Below are 9,762 nucleotides of genomic sequence, written 5' to 3'. Positions count from 1 at the left end.
CCCCCTGCTCTCTCTCACTCTCCCCCGGCTCCCCCCTCCTCTCCCTCGCTCTCTCTCTCACACGGCCGAACACCACCGTCGCCGCCGTTCGCCATAGCAGCCATCTCCGGCCACCCCTCGCTCCCCCGACTAGCTCAGGAGCTCCGCCACAACCTCCTCTTCCTCCCCACTGCTCCACGGGCCTCCGGAAGCCCTGCATCGCCGCCACGTCGCCGTTCCCCTCTTCGGGCTCCGATCATCGTCGCCGTCGAATTCGTCGTCTCCAGCGCGTCCCCGAGCCCGCTAACCACCTCTGCAGCCCCGCGGTGAGCCCCCGGATCGTTTCCCCCTTCTCCCCTGGTCTCTCCCGACCTCTAGGCCCTAGCCCCACTTTGCCCGAGAGCTCCACGCCGCCGGCGATGTCGCCGTCGTGGCCACGGTCACCGTAGCACCCAACCGAGCACACTATCGTGCTCCACACCTCACTAGGATCACGCAGCACACACTAACGCCTCCCCAAACCCCCTGCAACATCGATCCCGACCGCACCCGAACTCCGGCGGCCGCAGCCGAGCTCGCCGCCATCGACTCCGGCCACCCCAGGCCCAGCCACGGCCACCGTTCGACGCGCGGGAGCAAGGGCTTTCCAACGAGCCCAAGCACGGCCTGGCCCGTGCCTTGTAGCGCGATCCCGCGACGCGCCGCCCTCTCGGACCTCGCCGGCGTCACGTCGCCGGTGGGTTTGACCCACCTTGACCACGGCAGGACCCCCCAGAGTCCCTGACAGGTGGGCCCAGCCCTGTAGCTAATTAGGATTAGCGCTAACCACTGTTAGTTAACCCCTGACACTGACCAGTGGGCCCCAGCGCCACTAATTAGTAATTAGAGTTAATTTAACCCTGTTTAACCCCCTGTCACTGATGTGTGGGTCCCACACGTCAGGTTTGACCTCAGCCAGCCGCAGTTGACCACTGACGTGATGATGACGTCATGCTGGCGCAATAACTATAATTTCTGGATTTAATTTAAATCAGGAAATTCCAGAATATTATTTAAACTTCAAAAATTCATAACTTTTATTCTGTAACTCCAAATTGGACAAATTATATATGAAAAATGATCAGAAAAATCCAATCTACCCATCTGTACTATTTTCTTGCATGATCAAACAAGTTAAATTGATGTTTTAAGCAGAACAAGGAAAAGCACTTTAAAAGGCCATATTTGAATTTGAAATTTGAATCCTTGATTCAAATTTGTTCAAACCCTTCTGGTTTTAGTTGCATTAGCCCAATACACTCATTTTGCCATGTCTCATGCATGCATCATATTGTTGCATACTGTTTGGTAATGTTTGTGTATCGGTGCTCTCTGCGGCAGGTTCTGTCTCCGAGGAATACCGTGATTACCCTAACGAAGAACCGTATCAGTGCATCGAACCATCAGGCAAGCAACCAACCATTTGATCATATCGATACAATCCCATGTTCTCGCTCCTGCTCTCTTTTACTGCATTAAGACAACGCGATTCAAACTGCTGTGTGCTACGGTAGTTGAACCCATTTCCTCTGCATGACCTGTCATTGCCACAGTAACTAGATGAAACCCACTAGCATGTGTAGGAGTTGATTGAGCCATATGTATGTGTTGTTCCTACCTTGCTATGCCTGCTATGCTTAGAGTCGTGTCAGGTCTGGTTCATCTGGGTGATGGGCTAGAGTGAAATGATTATGTCGGTAATGAGAGTGGTGTGGTGAACACGATTTGGTAAAGGTATCGATGAGAGGCCATGTAGGAGTACATGGTGGATTGTTTCATTGAAGTCGACCTTAAGCACTGAGATCTGTATGCGTGATTTAAGATACAGCTACTACCATGCATTGGGCCCTGAAATATGACCCCGCTCGACTTCTTATTCACCCTAGCTCTCTGTCCAGGAGTTGCAAGTAGTTTCTGGTGTTTGTAGCCTACTGGAGGCCGTGGACAGCGCTGACCGTAGGGGTGGGCTGTGATGCGGTAGGTACGTGGCCGGGTGTACCGAATACCCGTTAGGTATCTCGGGAACCCTGTTCACATCGTTCGGGGCCGTATGGGAAACCTCGGCCGGACTCCCTGCGGATGGAACCTGAATAGGCGATAAACCTGGACTAGAGGCTTAAGTGTTTAGGTAGGTCGTGGTCTACACCCACGTCGGCTTTCGCTTGAAGTCTGCCGAGCACATGTCGTGTGCAGACGCTAAGTGGTGGAAACATGTATGAAGAAGTACACCCCTGCAGGGTTATCACAATCTATTCGAATAGCCGCGTCCGCGGTAAAGGACTACTTGGTTGCCTATACAGTTCATAGACAAGTAAATGGAAACTGTTAAAAGCCTCAAGATAAGTGTGAGTGCCGAGGATGGCTCTTCCGTAGGAAGACGGAGGTGGATCCTCAGTAGTGTATTGAAGTGGTGAGTAGTGGACTCGTGTGCGCAAAACCATTTCAAGTTGGAGTATCGTAGGATAGTCTAGCCAAGAGTCAAAGCTGGCTTGCTGCAATAACTCCACCAACCCTTCTTGATACTAAGCATGTATGTAGGATCTGATGTAAGTCTTGCTGAGTACCTTTGTACTCATGTTGCTATAATCTACATTTTTACAGAAGACGCTGCAACCCCTTCTGATGGGTTCTATGTAGACGTTGACATCAACGAGTAGGCTAAAGACCCAGGTGGTGACCCTGAGCTTGTGAAGGACCTTGTAGTATAGCTAGGCTTCCCAAGCCTCTTTTATTTTACTAGTTGTCTGTACTCAGACAAGCTACTTCCGCTGCTGGTTTGTATGACTGTATGACTTGTATGTTGGGTCGTGAGACCCGTACCTTTGTGTATGTCATGTGTGGCTCTATGAGCCTTAAATAAAGTACTTGTGTCATAGAGTCATGTTGTGATGCTTCGTTGTATTTGCACATATCGAGCATATTGTGTGTATGATTGAAATGCTTGGTATGTGTGGGATCTGACTATCTAGTTGTTTATCTTTAGTAGCCTCTCTTACCGGGAAATGTCTCCTAGTGTTACCGCTGAGCCATGGTAGCTTGCTACTGCTCTGGAACACTTAGGCTGGCCGGCATGTGTCCTTCTTCGTTCCTGTGCCTGTCCCTTCGGGGAAATGTCACGCTTTGAGTACCGGAGTCCTGTTAGCCCGCTACAGCCCGGTTTACCGGAGTCCTGCTAGCCCAGTGCTACAGCCCGGACCCACTTGCTGATGACCGACACGTTCGAAGCTGGGTCATGAATGCCTGTCCCTGTAAGTCTGTGCCACTTTGGGTTTACGACTAGTCATGTCAGCCCGGGCTCTTTATCATATGGATGCTAGCGACACTATCATATACGTGAGCCAAAATGCGCAAACGGTCCCGGGCAAAGGTAAGACGACACCCGTGGGGATACCGTGCGTGAGGCCGCAAGGTGATATGAGGTGTTACCGGCTAGATCGATGTGACATCGAGTCGGGGTCCTGACAACGTGGTCAAGGAGGTTAACACCGAGTTGATGAGAGCCAGCCGTCCCATCCTGTTAAGTAATTTTCCCTTCCAGCCCGCAAGCTTTGCTGCGATTTTATCAATGAGCACTTGAAAATCCACCCTCCGAAGCTTGCGAATACTCAGAGGCATCCCAAGGTCCTTGCACGGGAGGGAGCTGATTTCGCCCTCAAACTCAGCTAGAACCTCCTCAATCACATGGTCCTCACATGCAATTGGGTATGCTGCTGATTTGTTGAAATTTGTACAAAGGCCGGAGATCTTGCCAAAGGCTGCAAGGATGGATTGAAGAGCAGCCACTTCAGCTCGGACAGGGTTCATGAATAGGGCAGCATCATCTGCGTAAAGACTGACTCTGACTGAGGCACTGTGATGATTGATTGGACTAAGAATATGTTCCTCAGTAGCTTTGTCAAGGATTCGTTGTAGGGGGTCAATGGCCAGCAGGAAGAGCAATGGCGAGAGCGGTTCGCCCTGTCTCAGACCTTGGCGGTGAAGAAAAGGAGCCCCAGGTACACCATTTAGGATGATCCGCGAAGAGGTAGAGGCGAGCGAGATAGCAATCAGGTCTCTGAATCTTTGGCTGAATCCCACTTGTTTCAGAACATCAAGAAGATAGTCCCACTTAACCGAGTCGAATGCTTTTGCAATGTCTAGCTTCAGGAATAAGGTAGGTTTCTTTGCACGGTGTAGACTCTGGATCAGGTTTTGAACATAAAGAAAGTTTTCTTGAATACTTCTTCCCCTAAGGAAAGCACTCTGACTAACCGAGATGATGTGTTGTAACTCAGGACCAACTCTGCTGGCAAGAAGTTTTCCAAGTATTTTTGCAACGCTATGAGTTAAGCTGATTGGTCTGTAGTCCTGTGGTCTGAGGGCATTTTCTTTCTTAGGAATAAGCACGATGTACGCCGTGTTGAGGAGGTTCCATTGTTTGCCATCAAGAGCAGACATCTGGTTGACTGCATTGAGAAGGTCAATCTTGACAGTGTGCCAACATATTTTGAAGAAAGTCCCGATAAATCCATCAGGCCCAGGTGCCTTCTCAGCGGCAATATCAAAAATAGCAGTCTGCAATTCCTCGAGAGTGAAGGGCTGATCAAGGTGGCTTAGATCAGCAGTGGGCATATTGATGTAGTCCCAGTTCAAACACTTTTCAGTTGCTTGGCGTTGCCCCATCAGGGTGTTGAAGTGATCAAATAAAACCCCTGCTTTGTCATTGTGCTCCGTTGCAACTCTACTATCCACATGTAAGAAGGGGATGTGGTTCTTTCTTCTTCGGCCATTTGCTCGCAAGTGAAATAATCTTGTATTCGCATCCCCGGCTTTGATCCAAATCAACCTGGATCGTTGGTGCCACTTGATCTTGTCAATGGCAGCTAGTGCAAGTAATCTGGACTTGAGAAAAACACGCAGCTTTAGTTCCTCAACAGAAAGTGGCCGCGATTCTTGTGCGACGTCCAACTGGAAGATCACTTCGGATGCAATATCAGCAGCCAATTTTCTTTCTTTAAGAATTTGCTTGCTCCATTTTCTAAGGCCTTTTGCCGTCCTGGTGAGCTTGATGTGTAGCCTGCGAATGTGATCGGAGCAGGAGAAAGGTTTCTTCCAAAAATGTTCAACGGTTTCTCTGAACCCTATTTGCATTGCCCACCAAGCTTCGAATCTAAAACAAGAGAATATCTTGTTATTGAGTTTTTTGAGAATTAGAGGACAGTGGTTAGATATTTCGGTAGACCCAGCAAGCATTTGGAAGTCAGGAAATTTAGCCTCCCATTCCTCGGTAACAAGAGCCTTGTCAATCTTTGTCATGGTGCAGTTGAGCCTCTCATTGGACCATGTGAAGCGTCGACCAGTGAGTGGTAATTCTTTGAGGTTGAGATCGTCAATCGCTGCTCTAAAGCTTCGCAGCAGTCTCAGATTGATGTTTTGGTTGCTCTTTTCATCTGCCTTGCTGATCAGGTTAAAATCCCCAAGGATAAGCCATTTCGGAGAGCAAACTGTTTTCAGGTGTCTCATTTCCAGCAAAAAGTTGGATTTCTCATTATCAGCTTGAGGCCCATATACTCCAGTAACCATCCAGTCAAAATTGCAAGAAAGATCCGTGACCATTACAGTCAAAGAGTACATGCCAGAGAGATGCGTAAGATTAGTAATCTTCATATGATCTGCAGATGCAGCGATGAGGATTCCGCCACGAGTACCATCAGCTGGGAGGTATGCAAAGTTGTTGACAAAATGACTCCCCAAACACTCAGAAATAATTTGGTTGTTGATGACGTTCAGTTTGGTCTCCTGGATGCAGACCAGTCCGCATTGATGAAAAATTTGCTACAACTTTCCATCTAGCAGGGTTGTTTAGCCCTCTAATGTTCCAACTTAAAATGTTGTTATCCATTGGGAAACCAATATCAACCAGCAGCCCTCAACAGCAGGAAGTAAAGAGATGTGCAGCGAGCCGATCAAACTAAACGGGGAACAAATAGTTGTAGGCACACATCAGTTGGGAGCAGACTCCTTGGGGCTGGACACACATGAAGCTTCACCCATGCAACAGATACTAACTTGTAGTACATAGGACAGGTCATCTATATCAGAAATGACACAGAGCATACAGATGCCAGAACACATAAAAAGGGAGCAGTCATCGCTAGACTGAATACTACTAAAACAACACGGCCACATGGTCTTCAGCAGATAAACTTTTCGAGGTTGCCAGGACTCAGCAGCTAGAGAAATGCAACGACTCCACAATTGACCAACTGATTTCAGGGGGAATGGATACATATGGAAACTTTGAGCAACCTGATCCACGGAATCGGGGCTCAGTGTACCGCAGGTCCAGGAGCCGATGCTCGCGGTGCCTTGCTTGCAGCGGTGCAGCTACTGGGCTTGCCGGTGGAGGAGACGAGGGAGGTGACCGCCGCGATGAACTCTGAGCTGACTGGGCGCTTATACAGGTCCTTGTATTTCTGCAGATCGGCCTCGGTTGTCGGTGATTCATCATTGGGGAGCTGGCCATTCTTCTTGAGGAGCACGGATTGTGCCTTGGTCAGTGAGTTGAGTCTGTAGTTGGGCTTGCCGGCAAGGCGCCCACTCCGGCGCTGGTCGTCGGTGAGGGTGTGTTTCTGTGGCAGTGGTGTTGGCGGCGGCGTTGGCAGCACAGGGGTGGGGCAAAGCAAGGTGAACGAGTTGACGAAGCACTGCAGCTGGATCTCTTCAGGGGATGTAGCAATCTCAGGAGGCCCAAAGGAAATGAGGTCCTCCATCACTGGGGCCAGGGATCCTTGGGCCTCACTTGTGGGTTGCAGAAGTGGCCGGCCCAAAGATCTCTGGGCTTCATTTGTGGGCTGCAGAGAAGACTGTCTCGCCTGGTTCCCCACAGCAATGCAAGGATCAGACACCTCTGGGTCAATCGCAGAGTTGACCGGGGCCAACCCGGATGGAGCCTCACGCGCATGCAGAGCCCTGTCGTCCATGCCAGGGTCAGAGGGCGACAGCACACCTATTCCCACAGGAGACATGGGAATGGCAACTGCACTCTGTCCATCAGGCAAAGGGGTGGGAACCAGGTTCCCAATTTGCATACCCAGTGTTGCTGAATCAAGCAGAGCTAGATCATCAGGGAGGCCAGCTCTCAGGCCAACGGGCAAGGCTGCCTCGCCAGGGCAGTGCAGCAAGTGGCCCTCAACATGGATAGAGGCGTGGGCGTGCTGTCTCCCGGCCCCATCATCAGTTGCAACGTTGACCGGAGCACCCTTTGGTGCACATAGACGGCGTTGCCAGCCAGGGTCGCCGGAAGAAGAGTCACGCATGGAGTCGCCGGCGTTGTCGTGATGGCCGCCGTCGCTGGATCTTCGACCAGAGGCGCGGCTGGGTCCTCCGCCGCCCGGCCTGCCTCTGTCGTTGCCGCCAGGTGAGCCGCCGCGGCCGTCGCGACCACCGAAGTTGAGACGAGAGTGCACCAGACGCCTGCCAGTGCGGAGTGCGGGGAAGGTTCCGTCCTCAAAGCGCAGCGTCCATCAGTAGTGCCACTTGGCACAGTCGTCGTACACCAGCGAGCCGTCGTTGTCGGATGGTATGCCATTAATGTCGCTGATGGAGCTTCTGCCGCTGTCGATTTTTGGCTGCACCGTGTAGTCGTACACTCGGTCGAGGTGAATCAAAACCGGGTAGACAAGCAGGTTGACAGGGCTGGAGCGCGTCGCCGCGCTGTTGCTGCTCCCCTCCATCAGCTACCTATGGAAGTCAGCAGAGCTTTGATCCAGCGGCTCCTCGACAGTGAGAGAGCCCCTGGTGGCGGTCTTGGTGGCATCCTGCACCCACACCCACGCACAGCAGCATGCCGACTCCTCGTCGCTATAAGTTTCTTCTTCGATGTGGTCGACGATGGCCGGCGGTGGGAAGAGCTGCTTGACGCCCTCAATCGACCACGCGTGCCGTGGCGGGCCCTCCAGGCACACCCTGATCTTGTACGGGAGCCTGATGAGGGTCGCCCCCACTCTTCTAGACCACGCCGAGAGACGCATGACCGCACGGCCGAAGTGCAACGTCGCCGTGTCCGAGAGCGCGGTATTTCTCACACGGCGGTTGGAGAACCGTATGAGAAAGTCACCAGGCTCAAAGACAGAGACATGGATGTCGGAGCGAGCAATTCCGAACTGCATGGAGGCGGCGACGGAGACGTCTTGGACGGTGAAGGACGGGCGATTGCCCAGGGTGGTGGCGATGACCGCGTGGTGCTCGAGGTCGCGCTCAGCGTTGGCCAGCGCCGGAGACCAAGCGACCGTAGCGGAGACCATTCGGGGGCGCAAGTTAACGTTAGGCACCGGGTTCTCCATCAGCGGCGGGGGGGTGACGACAGCGGCGGGGGCAGCCGGAGAACTGGTAGTCCTCAGCTCCGATGCGGGAGGGGCCGTCGATGAAGCCGGGAAAGCAGGTTCGGCGGGGGCGGCAGATGGCCTGGGCTTGAGGTGGAGGTGGCATGCACGCGATGTATGCCCAGATTGCGAGCAGAGGAGGCACCAAGGTGGGCTATGGCAGGAGGCAACGCAATGGCGAGGGGAGAGACAACGAAAGCAGCAGCCTGTAGCTCTGGTTTAGAAGAGATGCTGGATGCAAGAAAGGGGGCACGGAGCCGCTGGCCTTGGATTCCTGCCATTAATGCGGCGATGCTGCTTCTCCTCCCGCCACCAAAAGCGCTTCCGAACCGTGCGCCAACCCCCATCTCCTTGATGACGCGCAGTGCTCTGGCCGGCATGGGCATCCTGCGCGGCTCTGGGAAACCTGGCACGCACATGGTCTTGGCGTGAGGGGGCGGCAACCATCGATTGAAGCCTGCTAGTAGGGGCAGCGGCACTTGAAGGCGGAGCAGGTGGGTTGTTGGAGACGAGGGCATCACGGAAGGAGACAGTGCAGCGAACGTCAGACCGTCACTGCTTTGTTGGCTGAATTATGAAGTAGAAACATTAAGGCAGGAAGGAACTGAGCAAGAGATCTATTGAAAAGAATCTGAATATAATCTAATGTTCATTTACTTCTCACATTAGCCAGGACCTGATAATAAACTCTTGTTGACTGAGGTATGCCTCACAACTCCCTCAAACCGTGAAGAGGTTTTCTGCTAATTGTATGACTGGGCTGTTGCTTTAAGAATCCACACTTTCCCTAAAATAAAGAAAGTCTCACTTTAATTACTCATGTCACTCCAACGTCGACTGCTGCCCGCACCACAGGGATCTTTCCGGCTTGGACACGGCCATGAACAACTCGCCTGCACGGTGGTGCTTGAAACGAAGTTGTGCTAATGCCACTGAAAATAATAGCACGCTATAGCGTATTGAGAATGGGTGTGTCTAGCTCTCATCTAGATGAGACTTAACCAAGTCACATCTAACTCCCACACCACTTGATTTTGATGAAGATTCGTGCGGGCAATTCCATGTAATGGAGATGCAATTATGGATGGCTGGTGGTTGTCAATTTTTCATGTGTTTGTAATAGGCAATTATGGATGGCTGATGGAGATGCAATTCCAAGATGCCTTCACAGAGGGACCTTTTCACTTGCTTGGGTTGCATATATACATGTGCTGATGTGCAGTCTGGCAGCTATGAAACTGAGCTAATTTTGGCGAAGAAAAACATTTGCTTCACCTGTTGGAAATGTTAGTTTCCTTCCATTGTCTTCCATTGGTGGTATCAAACTATCAACTGATGTGCATTATCAAACCTAGAAATCATACTTTTTTTTGGTAGGCAA

This window comes from Triticum dicoccoides, chromosome 1A (genome assembly GCF_002162155.2).
Source record: "Triticum dicoccoides isolate Atlit2015 ecotype Zavitan chromosome 1A, WEW_v2.0, whole genome shotgun sequence".
NCBI classification, from domain to species: domain Eukaryota; kingdom Viridiplantae; phylum Streptophyta; class Magnoliopsida; order Poales; family Poaceae; genus Triticum; species Triticum dicoccoides.
This window is presented reverse-complemented; position numbering follows the sequence as displayed.